At 36.6% G+C, this 13,647-nt stretch overlaps 1 pseudogene; it reads left to right on the top strand.

Annotated features, from left to right (window-relative positions):
• The first annotated feature begins 6,425 nt into the window (after positions 1-6,425).
• On the top strand, positions 6,426-8,319 carry LOC114619821 (annotated as a pseudogene).
• The last annotated feature ends 5,328 nt before the right edge of the window (positions 8,320-13,647 follow it).

Raw genomic sequence — 13,647 nt, 5'->3', positions numbered from 1 at the left:
TTTGCTACTACTTTTTTTTTCCATAGTGGAACAAGAGAACATGATCTCAAGCAGGTACATCATTGAAAAGGGAGATACTAAAAATAAAACCCTGACTACTTTAGACAAAACCTAAAGGCAGATTCTGCATGAATATATTCTAGACTTTTCTATTGCTGCATCTATTTTCTCTACTGCAAGGAAAGCACAAAATTCACAGTTAAGGCAAAACTATAAATGTACCTTTTAGTTAGCAACAACCTCTGGAAAGAGAAGTTTTACACATATGTCAAACCAATAATTGTTTCCTTCTTTGAAAGAAAAGATGGAGCTTTATATTTTAAATGCCCATGGCAGTAGAAAATATGATTTTACATGAATAGCTGATTCATGAGGAAAACAAATTCTTCAATTAACTTCATATGGTAACTTTCATGACAGCTTTACATGCATCAATAAATAAAGTGCAGAGATTTCCAAATTCAAATATCAACACCTTGCAAATGGAAAGCACTGGAACAGCCTGACTTTTAAATACAGAAAGGAGAAACATTTACAGATTCATAAACACAAACTCAAGCTCTCTTCACCTGTATTCCATATGTGACTAAACTCATGACTTTATTATACAAATGACTGAAATTTATTGATCAGGACTAAAAAGTATGGGACCAGGGAGCTGTCTCAGTTGAGAAAGGCACTTGCCACCTGAGTCTGTTCTCAGGGATCCAAGTCATAGGAGAGAACTGGACCCTACAGGCTAAATTCTGATCCGACCCCTGTTCCTTAACCATGGTGTACACACACACACACATACACACACACACACGCACACACACACGATAGATAGATAGATAGATAGATAGATAGATAGATAGATAGATAGATAGATGCATACACATATACATACATACATACATAGATACATACATAGTTAGATGCATAGATAGATAGATGCATAGATAGATACATAGATACATAGGTAGATAAACAAATAAATGCAAAATTTAAAGACATGGAGTTGAATTTCCTTTGCTAAATTTTTCAGATTTTTTTTTAAAGAACAAAAAATTTATCCTCATTTCAAATTTAGGATCTTCAACTGTTCACATGCCTCTTTGAGATGGGATGAGATATTCCTGATTGGATGCTTACCCTCCAGCTGGGCTTGGATTGACTCCAGGGCCCTAGCAACCAAAACTCAGAACCCACTTGTTGTGTTCTCTACTCTCATAGTTCTAGGAATTATTGAGAAGGAAGAAATGATTCATGATCTTGCCAAAACCATTAAGTTCCGGATCTAGTACACACTTGGATATTGGGATCTTGCATAAGTAGTCTGAGAACTGCCTACTTAAATTTTATTGGGACACTAGGCTTTAAATGATCCTTTTAGGACAAACACATCAAATCCTTCTGTCCGAAGTTTCAAAGATTCAAAAGTTTTTGGGTACCCCTGACAGGAATAGGACACAGTTCATGTACTGAGGTTTTCCTAATTGTCAGCATTTTCAAATGTATCTATCCATGGTTTTTTTGTTTGTTTGTTTTATTTTGTTTTGTTTTGTTTGGCTGATTGTTTTGTTTTATTCATGCAATTAATCCTCCTTTCTGGATACACTCACATCCACTTTCTTATGAACCATTTCATTTTCCTTTCTCTCATATCTTTCTCTGTCAATAGTTTCTTGAATATTTCATCCATCAATTTTCTTTGTCTACTGAAGAATTACCATTTGTCATGAAGTCATTCAGACTAATAGGCCAACAGTAGCTTCTAAATATATAATACCTCCATTAAAAAATAGATTGATATTTATAAGGTTTTTTTAAACTTATTCATGTTTCTTGTGTACTTTATTTTAGTTACTCCCTGTCATATGGAGAATAACATTTAATAACTATAGTTATGGTGATTATATCTTTCTGTGACTACAACATTTTGCATATTCATAATAAGACTTTTTTACATAATTTTTGTTAACATTAATAATAATCAATATTTGTGCTTTATAAGTCAATTACATGCAGATACATGACCATAACTATAATATCTATGCTTAAATTTTAAATATTATTTTCTAGGTAAAATTTAAAATATCCTGTCTTATATTCCTGATTATAACATTACATTCCACTTAAAACATATAGTTGTTTGTGTTAGGGAATTTGAAGGTTCTCTACCATAAATACTGAATTTCAAATGTATGAACTAATGTACTCTTAAATCTGCTCTTTCGCGGGAGAACATCAGTAGTTGTGGGAAACTAATGATAATATACTTTGTATTATTCTCTTGGGAAAATAGTAATTATAATGAAGACATAGTAATTAAGATTTGATGAGATCATATTTTCAAATTGTTAATGTAACTTTAAATACTAATTCAGTAAATTTAAAAATCTGTAATTGATATTCTTAAGCTAAGCTTTTGATCTCAACTGCATATTCTATAAATGCATAGAATTATAATAGTCTATTAATTTTATATTAGACTACTGTAGCAAAGACAATCAATCTAATTTTATCATTAGTTTTATTATTTATAATTAGTAATGTGAGCCAAACTTGGTGACACACACCTTCCCGCCCCAGGACTTAGGATTCAGGGGAAATCAGATATTTGTGAATTTCAGGTGTGCCTGGTCAAGATAGCAAGTTTTAAAGCAGTCATGATAACATGGTGAGATCCTGTCTCAAAAATACAAGTGAAGAAATCTCAATGTTTTTAATACCAAAAATGTCTCTTCAATGATGTTATTTCTCAGCAAGTTTACCATTTTACTTTTAAGATGTAAAGGAATTAAACTGGAATTTAATTTTAAAAAGGCAAATCAAATTCATGATTAAATCAATAGTCATTTTCAATAGTTACAAATAGACTTTCAGATATTCTTGACTCAAACATTCACATGTGAAATATATTGATGTGACTAAATTTCTTGCGAGCAAAAAATTAATTTAATTAATTATAATATATTAACTTAATGAAACTGTTAACATTTTAATCAGCACAGTTTATAATGTAAGTCTACTGCCTATCATGGAGAACACACTCCACTTGTGATGAGACCAATTTACATTTTGTTTTATACATGTAGGGGTTTCTTTTCTTTTATAGCTTCAAGTCACAATTAAGTTGTTTTAAAATTGTTTTTATTTCAAAATAATGCTTGTTTCAAATAATATTTTAGAAGTGGCTACTATGAGAGTAATTATATTTAAATTGCTTCTTTGTACAATGTAATAGTTACACTCTTACTAAAGAAAAGACAGGGCAAGAAAGGATAGGCAAGGGAATCCTAGGAATTCACAGGTCAGGGCAAAATCTTTATAAATATAAAAGGGAACAGCAATTTCAGCAAACCAGAGTAAGTGTGGTGAATTAAGGCATGGAGTCCATGGTTAAATGCAGAAAGGAAGGGACCCTCTTATACTAAACACAAAAGCACTTAAAGTCCATGCAACCACAAAACACATGTTTGTTTATTGAATCCTCTTCAAAATAAGTGGCAGTTATAGTCAGACCCTACTGAAGAAGGCAGACATCTTACAGTTTATTTCAGAACGTGTATGTGAGCAGCTGAGAATGGGAGACACCCAAAAAGCTGTGAACCCCTGCTTTGACTCACAACAAACACTGCACTAACCAAGCTAGTTGACCACAGGGTAAAAGTTCATGAGTCCTCAGCACAAGGAAAACTTTGCAAACATAAAATAACCGAAAGACTTAGGACCTTGACTGAAACTTTATGAACATCTAGCACTTGTCTCTGTATCAAAATGCTCAAAAATGCTCCATGGTTTCAGAAAGCTTAGGCCCTCCCTTGGCTAAGTGTGAAGAAGGGCTGGCTAAGGGATAGCAACACTAAGCTTCAACCAACTGAAACTAAGGTTTTAGAAATGTGCTGTGAAAAGCACAACTGTTTCTGTCCGGAGTTCATTTCTCTTTTGTGCATCAGAACGTTTCATTATTGCTGGAGCCTTCCCCACTGACTCCAACCATGTTTACAGGATCCTTACTACTCACTGGACCAGAGGCTAACACATTACTGTGCTACGGAAAACTCAAGAATTGTCCAGTCTACTCTACAACACCCTGTCTAGATACCATATTCTGTTTCCACCTGCTTCCCAGATTCTGAGAAGTAACTCCATTCCTCCATGTTCCAAATACCAAAGTCCTGCTAGTTTAAATTGTCCAGATAATGTTATGTAATGTACCTTAATTGAAACCTGTTGAACTAGAGTTCTCTATTATTTAGTGTACAAGAGTGTTTAACGAAAGAAATGTCATCCACTGGGGGATTTTGGAAATTCCACTCTACTGAGGCCTGCACTAAGATTCAGTTGAATGGGCTCTGGCCAGCTAGCTCATGGTGAACATGGCAACCATGGATCCGGCCAGCCTTGCCCTTCTACAACATTCCTTATGCCTTGCTAAGAACTCTTTGAGTTCATTCCTAATGCTAGCCACCAAAATCTATTCCCTTATTTGGACTCTTCCTCCTCCTGGGGCTGCCTATCAAGGTCCATCAAAGTATTAAAGTCCAAAAGCCTCCTTTGGATCACCTAATTAGCATGCCCAATTAAAATTAAACACCTCATTCTCACACAGGGTTTCCTCTTAAACCTTTATGAACTGCCATTTTCTTATGCCACATCTGTCTCCTCTCTATGCAGAGGTAGTTCTTTGTCCTTAGGAGTAAATACCCCTCCTCCCTCTCCCTTGTTTCCTTCTTCTCCCTTATCCTCTATCTCCTGTCTTTGTCTCTTATCCCCTTCCCTCTGTCCCTCTCAGGCAAATAAATCTCCTTTGTGCTGAGAACTCAGTCCTGGGGTTCTGAGCCATATTTTTCCTTTCAGCAGGTTTGATAATTTCAGCTGGAACCTAGGAATCTGCACACTCAGTAAGCTTTCACAGTACCCTACGGCTGCTGAGATCAGCCTGGGGGTTGCTCTAAACTACAGCGCAGTGTATGAAGTGGTAGCTTTTGGAGCTGGACCTTGCTCTGAAAGACTCCATTTTACAAGAAGCGTTTGACTGAGTTTAAACAGGAGTGCAGAAGCAGAGTGGACCTGCACCATGTAGAGCACATCATGAATACTGTCTGACATCACTAAGTCACACAAAAATTAATAACTAATTTGTAAAAGTAGAAAGGGTGCTAATTATACATATATACATTAGGATTGTAGGACAATGCAGGTATACTAACATCATATCATGAACACTGGACCAGAGAACTTATTAGACATGCCAGGCCAACAGAAGGGTACAACTTCCTCACCTGGACCCCATAAGGAGGACATCAAACATTAGTATGGCTTGGGCCTCCCTAACTAGACATTTTGACTACCCAGTATGTATGCATCAAGGGACTCATAGAGAACTCCAACTGCTCCAGAGGTTTCAGCTCCAAGAGGTCCCTAGTGCTGACATGGCATGCGTGACTTGCTGCCAGTCTATTCTCCCCTCTAGATCTGCCTTCCATCCACTTATTCATTTCTCTAGAACCCTTCCTGGCATTGGCCTCTCCCAATTGCACTATGCCCTACATTGTGTCTACAGCGTACCTGGACACTGAGCTCTGCTCCAACCCTGACTGTAAACAATGTCTCCAGATCACTACTGATCTCACAAGCCTGCAAGTGCACGGTTTAATTGAAAATTTTCATCCAATATGTTTTGATCATATTTTCATCTCCCAACTCTTCCTGGATCTTCCTCACTTCTCTCCCAACCAAAAAGAAAAGGAAAAAATGAAAAGACAAGAAACACACATCAAAAAAAAATCACACAAAAGTGAAAATCAAAACAACCAACCAAAAGACAAATAAAACACACACACACACACACACACACACACACACACACAAAACAAATGTGTGATGGGAAGATTAATGATAATAGTTAGAATTAGAATTGAAGAGGCTTTGTTTCCTTAGCTGTTAATCAAGTTACTGTTAAGGAAACACGATGACTTTATTGTGATTCATTACATTCAGACATTGAGTAAAAACACAAATATTTTCATCTGTGCTTCTGACACAGCATGCTCCCAACAAAGGGTTGTTACTGGAAGAGAACTAAGCTTGACCAGCTCCCAGCTCCCTCCTGCTGCTATCCCCCCACCTCCCATGGTTTGCAGCTCTTAGTTCCGGGTGCCACCCTGCCAGGATGCCTCAGGCAGCCATTGCAGCTGTTCTTATTTCTGCTCCCCGACTCTGTATTAAGGAAGCTAATGGGATGTATCACTTTAAACGGCCTCCTGTAGAGTGGCACACTCACCAGGGAAAGAAAAGTAAATAAGAAACAGTTAACTGTGCCAACACCTTAATTTATAGTTTGATTTGCTTAATTATGCAGGAAAATTAGAACAATTTGCTGCAGGGTATTTCTTTACCTTTATGGAGAACCAGGAAGTGAGCCCCCCCTCCTCCCCATGACTCTGCTGTCATCGAAAGGGCTGGGCAAGCAAGAGATGAGGGTTTGGATGCTCACTACCCTGCTCAGTATGGAGCTGAGGATCCAAGCTACCAGGTTGGTTTCCAGCTTCCTCAGAGGTAAACTGAGCTGAATGCGACGGATTACTGTGATCTCCACACAAAGTAGCAACCGACTTGAAAATGTATAGCAGTACATAAGTTATTGTCTATAGGCTGGTTCTCTATTCTCCTTTGATGGGAATCATTTATGTGGAATTTTTCTAGGATTCTGTGGCAATGTATCAATGTACACATGAGATATGGTCCTCCTGTGGCTGTCGTAGAACAAGTCTCTGGAGTTCATTTTCTCTTTCTGCTTCTATGTGGGTCACAGAGATGAAACTCATGTTCTTGTGCATGAAAAGAAAGTGCTTTTTGCCTGCTGAGTCACCTCACTGGCCCAGACGCCTGTATTTACAAAAAATAGATCTAGTGGACAAATTCTCAAAGAACTGAATGCATTCTTCACTTCTACTAACAATTTTGATTTTCCTACTGGTAGAATTTACCATCTGAAAAATCGTTAGGTCTATCTTACAAAAAACTCATCAGAATAACTGCTGCATTGTCTGTTCATTAAGTGTCTGCAAATTAGTAAACTTAATTTAATCTTGCGTGAATTACTTAATCACTCAAAAATTCTTCTAATTATAATAACCTTGAAGGAGTAGTATTTGTTTGTTTTGTGTGTGTGTGTGTGTATTTACGCCATTACCATTGTCTGTGTTCTAGAGATAACACTAAGAGACAGATGTTCCGAATTTCCTCTATTCAACCATATTTAAACATACTGCTTAGTCACTTAATAGACATTTACTAAGAAAAATTCAAAATAAAATTATCTAAATCTAAAGTAAAGAAAAAAGACATTTTCCAGCAGCTTTCCTTTGTCCCAGGGACTCCTCTGAGAAGACGCCGAAGGTCAAGTCCGTAGTAAGTAGCCGCTGGGATCTTCAGGAGCAGTGCTGGGAGCTGAAGCGAGCTGGAAGATTCAAGTTCAACACAGGGATCGGACAACACATTCTGAAAAATCCTTTAATTGTTAACAGCATCAAAAATAAGATGCGACTTTAAGAGCGACTGATGTGGTGCTGGAAGTTGGACCTGGGACTGGTAACATGAAGGTCAATCTCTTAGCAAAGGCCAAAAAGGTAATTGCCAGTGAACTTGATCCAAGGCTAGAAGCTGAACTTCTCAAAAGAGTTCAGGGCACGTCTCTGGCCAGGAAACTCCAGGTCCTGGTGGGAGATATATTGAAATCGGATTAGCCATTCTTTGATGCTTGTGTGGCAAACTTGCCTTATCAGATCTCCTCTCCCTTTGTCTTCAAGTTGCTGCTCCACTGGCCGTTTTTTCAGATGTGCTATACTTACATTTCAAAGAGAGTTTGCTCTTCGTTTGGTTGCCAACCCTGGAGATAAATTATACTGTAGACTCTCCATTAATACACAGCTTTTAGTACGAGTGTACCATCTAATGAAGGTAGGGAAGAATAACTTCACACCGCCCCCCAAGATGGAGCCTAGAGTGGTAAGGATAGAACCTAAGAATCCACCACCACTGATCAATTTTCAGGAATGGGACGGCTTAGTAAGGATCACTTTTGTTCGGAAAAACAAAACACTGCTGCATTCAAATCAAATGTAGTACAACAGCAGTTGGAAAAAAAACTACAGAATTCACTGTTCAGTACAGAATACTGTAATGTCAGAAGACTTCAGTATAGCAGATAAAATGCAGCAAATCCTAACCAGCACAGGTTTCAGTGACAAATGGGCCCGTTCCATGGACATAGATGACTTTATCAGGTTGCTACATGGATTCAATGCAGAAGGTATTCACTTCTCCTAGCTACTTGAAAACTATTTTTTTCAAGACCAAGAAAAAAATGAAATTATATAATCCTAATATTTGAGAATACCACTGATTTTGTTCTACAGGACATCATTTACTTCTTAAATTATTTAATACTTTTATACCATTTATTATCCTGTATTTATTATATATATATCCTGTACATACATACATATTGTATACTACAAAGGGCAAGGTTCAATATAAATATAATGGTCTTCCAAGTTTGAAAGCCTCAGACTCGCACAACCATACACTTATGCTTTCTAACAATTTATTTCATGAAGATGGTACTTTTCTTCACTATGTGTGTGTGTGTTTTTTTTGATTGTGACACTCACTTAGGCCTACAGCTCACTCAAATAATCATAAAGCCCCCATACTACTCTTCATTCACATATACTGTAAGGAACTTAATGTGACTTTCTTCACACACCTTCATCCTATATATGTAGTTCCTATGTGTTACTGTTTGCCTGTTGCAACACAAACAACATTATAATTCTGGGAGCTAGAATCTGATGCAATGACACAGTACAGGCATGTTTTGCATATGACTCTACCTGTGAAAGCAGAAGCTTAGAAAAAAAACTCAGGTTAAATCATGTATTTTCTTAAGGGAGACAAGATCTACAATTTTCAGATTTAGAAAACTCCTGGAGAGTTTTGTCAAATATGTTATTAATTTGTGATTTATTTCCTTTCTTGAATGAGAGGGTCTTTTTGAGGTTGGCTTTAATCTCAGAATCTTGCTTCAGCCCCCTAAATTAATTCTGGGGTTGTACTTGTGTACTGCAAAGAAGTTTTCCAGTTTCAGTTTCAGCTTTTTAAAAGAACAGAATACAACTATAGGCTCCTGGTTATTCCTAACTTCAAGATAATTAAAATTCTACTACCTGAATATTGTCGGGTATAAGATAAACGCTGTTTATATATTTTAATAAATTGGTTGTTTTATTTATTAAAAAAAGGAAAAAAAGAAAAAGGAAAAAGACATTTACTAACATGTGGAAAAAAATCAATCGCATGAAATTCTGAGGTTATTATTATTGTATATATCTAATATATATGAATTGTCCAAAAGTATGATCTATATAACAGGAAGAAAGAGGCAAGGATAGAAAGACAGAGTTGGCCAATGGATAAATGTTACTCACTAAGTTCTATGAAGTACTGAAACTCTATTGTTAAGTCATTATTATACCATTAAGCCATGGTTCTTGGTTTCTAGATCTTCACTCATACCAAATATTTATTCTAGAGATCATTCTAAAAGTACTTATAGATGGATAATTTTCTAATGGTAGTGAACCAAACCAAGGAAATGCCATTTTTTTTTAAATATAAAAATATAAAACAGTAGAGTTCAGTTTTAAGTGTTACTATGAAGCGGATCTCCCTGCAGCTCTAAAATAAAGGCTCCTTATTCTCTGCTGTCTCCTGTCCACCACTCCATGCCACCACCTAATGTAATCAGTAATAAGATATGCAGCTGAATAAGACTGTTTCCCAGTGCACATCACCTCTTCTTCAGGAATTTTATTGCTAGATTACATAGGAAATCTATTGAAAATGGTGCAGTTTTTGGTGTAGCTGTCTGTAAAGTGAACAAGACAAAGAGTGCGATTCCAAGTATAATTAACCAAACATTTCATTTGTGCCAAAGCCATTAAAATGTATCAAATCCCCTGCTCTGTATGTAATGAAGCTTTTCAAGATATTTAAGATAATTTCATGGCTTTAGCATGAGAAACACTAGGTTTATTTTTCAAGTAGAAAAATATCACTTCTGATCCATGAATATAAATAATATAATTAAAGCATGCTATTAATATAATTACACATTGATCTTTATCTCAATCAATGTCCTTTACTTCTGTAAGAAAAATGTACTTAAATCTACTATTTGCTTTGTTTTAGATGCAGTTTATGTTTCAATCACCAAACCTTTGAACGCTGAGCTTGAACCTCTCTTGTGAAGTATTAGGTGGGAAAGAGCTTCATCTGGGCATGGTGCTTAGCAATGGGTAATGTTGTCAGGGGAGACCCTACAGTGAATAATAGCAGCTTTTTTCTTTTTTCATTCCCCTGCCCTCACCTTTTTTTTAACCATATATGGGCGTGGTCCTGTGGAGGTCAGAAGAAGGTATCAGATGCCTTAGAACAGGAGTTACAGGCAGCTGTGAGCCACTGTGTAGGTGCTGGGAATCAAACCCAGGTCCTCTACAAAAGGAGTCAGTGTTTTTAACCACTGAGTCATCTCTCCAGCCACAAATATTAGTAGCTTCTTAAAACCAGGGAGCAATCAGAAGACACACCCACACACATTCTCATATGAGGTGGGGGTGATTAGAAAAGAATCAATGCATATTGATTTGAACAAGTGCACTCCAATTTTTTATGTAACAGTGCTTGTCATCAGAAATATCAGTGCTGTAGTCACATATGGAGAAAAATCAAGAGTTAAACTTAATAATTCTGAAAAGATGAAAAATGAACTGAGGGCTAGAAAACACAAAATTAAACAACTAAGAAGGGTTCCTGTTAGACTTGATAGTAAATAACATAAACAACTTCCTGAAATCAGAGACAGTCACACTTGATAAATTAACAAATTTCTCCAGAGAAAAATGAAAAAACTTTCCCTGTCATCTGTGGGGAAATAAATGAATTTCTCCTGGTCAGGACCCCAGCTGCATCTCAGCATTGTTTTAGAAGGCCAGTGAGTGAAGATCGTGCAGCAGCTTGAGTCAAGAACTCATAAACCTAGGTCATGCTTAACTGTTCTGCAATCCCACCATATGTAACTAAACAACAGACCTACCACCTGACTCTGTAACCAAAGTGTCAGCAACATATCTGGACTGTTCTCGGAAAAGAGCTTTAAGACAGTTTTTTTTTTAAGTCAAGTATTTAAATTCTGGGAAAAACGTTGAGAAGTTTCCTTGAGAAGGCTCCTTCTCAAAGAATAAATAAACACATCACAGCATTGCAGCCTGACAGAATGACACCAAGGAGACATAACCTTTCCTAACAAGCATTTGCTCCAGCTGGATGACACACAGCTCATCATCTCTAAAGGTCAATTCTCTGAGTCAAACATTTCACAGTCGAAGGACATAAGTCAGTAGATTGTCAAGAGTGTGTTCACTCACCAAAGCTTATATAATGTGAGGTAATCTTACAAAACGGTTAAGCTGCATGTCTAGAACCCTTGACAATAAAATGTCTGTACTGCCATTGACTCCTCTCAACAATACCAGTGTCGTTTCATTTGAGCTCATGACTGAAATATTTAGAGTGAATAGTAGGTCAGATTATTCTTATAATATTTCATGTAATCCTCAAAATGCAACTGGGTGTACAGTACTCAGTCACCTGCAATTTCTTTCTAGTGATCCTCAAAGCTTAGTATGATGGATTTCACAGAGAGTGATGCTGATTTTGATAGCCTGGCTTCTATTCAATACAATAGTGCTTGCTACACCTTTCACAGAAATTAATATGATATCTAAAAAAGTTCTTAAAGTTTGTTAGTATACTGATAAATTAGCATAGATTCTGATTTTTAGAATTTATTTTAATTTAGAACTATTTTTAATGTCAAGATTTCAGAGAAACATGGCAAATTCAACTAAATTCAACTGCCCATAAATGGCACTGAACCAAATAAACATATGCAAAAGGAAATTATAATGGACCAAAAGTACAAATTTTAATAGAGATGCATATTTACTACATTTTTAACTATAAAAAAATGGCTGAGTGTGTAATTCAGTATACTTTTTATAATCCTGAGTAATAATACAATTACTCTTGGATTTTTACAGACTAGCAAGAACAAATCTTTGAGGTAAATTAAGAAGAGGAATCACTAGAATTTGTACTGACGTTGTCTCAACACATGCAGCAGTTGGACTGCAAGTTGCATAAATTCTCATTACTTGATGTTCAAAGGTAAAAACAGAGGTAAATTGATGTCCAGGCAGAGTCTGACCAGATAGGCCTTCTTTGTAAGTCAAGTCATGGCTATATAATCTCAAGTTTGGTGACTATGAAATCAGGTTGAGAAGAATGCTAAAACTCCAGACTCCAGTGTATAACAGTCAGCTAGCTACACTGTTCCCACAATGGCTACCTATCCCAGCACTCAGGCAACATGTTTTATCTCTCTCTCCTTTCTTCAACTTTCCATGAGTCAATCTCCACAGTGTCAGCCACCCAGGAGGACACTGAGTCCCACTTAGAATTTTTCACCTGATTCCACCATAACCTCTCTAATGAGAACAGTAAGAAAAGTAATATCTGAACGTATTAAGATTTTGCACTTCAATTGACTTAATTTAAGAACAGGATAATAATTTTTCTAAATGATGGTCCTAAGTAAATATTATGTAAAACTCAAGCTAAAAAAAAAAAAAGCTTCGGATTATATTGATTTCTAACCTCATAGTTGCATGAAGTAACATTGATCTAATGAAAACAGTAAGTATGAACAATGCAGATTCTGTGTAAGTTGAGGCCTAAATGTTAATTTATTAAAATTTTACCCTTAAGTACCCCTGAATAAACCAAAAATGTAAAATGAGTAAGATTTCATAAAAAATACAAATATCATATGTATTTATTCAGGATTTAAATCAACATTTAAGAGTTTTGCACCATTACATAAAAGCCTGCTTTTAATCACTTCAATATGATCCCCATAAAGTTATGTGCCTAGTTCTTTGTTTAATTTTGATTTGGTCTTTGCATCTTAAATTGACTGTAGGAGTCTACTTATCAAACATACTTTCAGTTTGATCTTTGACTTCGTTGTAAGAACAAAAAAATGGAGATGCATTCCAGGTAATTTATAACTATTTGTGATGTGGCATTAGATAGTAAAATGATCTGTCCAGCGGAGAATAGCACAGAGGCATATTAGCTTCCAGTCATCTCCTAGTTAATGACACTCAGAAGTGTGGGGAAAAAAAGGCCACAGTGGTGGAGTCACGGTGGGCTGGTCCCACATACAGGAGAAAGTCTAAGGTTCCAGAGGCTGGAGGCTTTGGTGACGGCAGACCCCAATGACACGAGAAAGTCCTTGATTCCAAAAGGGTTTATTTTCTTGGTGGATGGTGGATGGATCTGGATGTACCTCTGTGAAACTCAGGCCAGACCTGAGTTAAATAGGGAGGGAGAAAGGGGGAGGATCTGGGAAAGAATGCTTAATTTGCTCCACCCTCTGGCCTTCATTAGTATGTAAATCTCTAGGGCCTGAGGCCTGTAGTCACTCTACCTGTGCACTTTGGGAGGGGCTGTAATGGCCTACATGACTGAACA

The sequence above is a fragment of the Grammomys surdaster genome, unplaced genomic scaffold (assembly GCF_004785775.1).
Source record: "Grammomys surdaster isolate TR1022 unplaced genomic scaffold, NIH_TR_1.0 165, whole genome shotgun sequence".
In the NCBI taxonomy this organism is placed as follows: domain Eukaryota; kingdom Metazoa; phylum Chordata; class Mammalia; order Rodentia; family Muridae; genus Grammomys; species Grammomys surdaster.
Note: the sequence above shows the minus strand (reverse complement) of the source record. Positions and strands in the feature narration are given on the sequence as shown.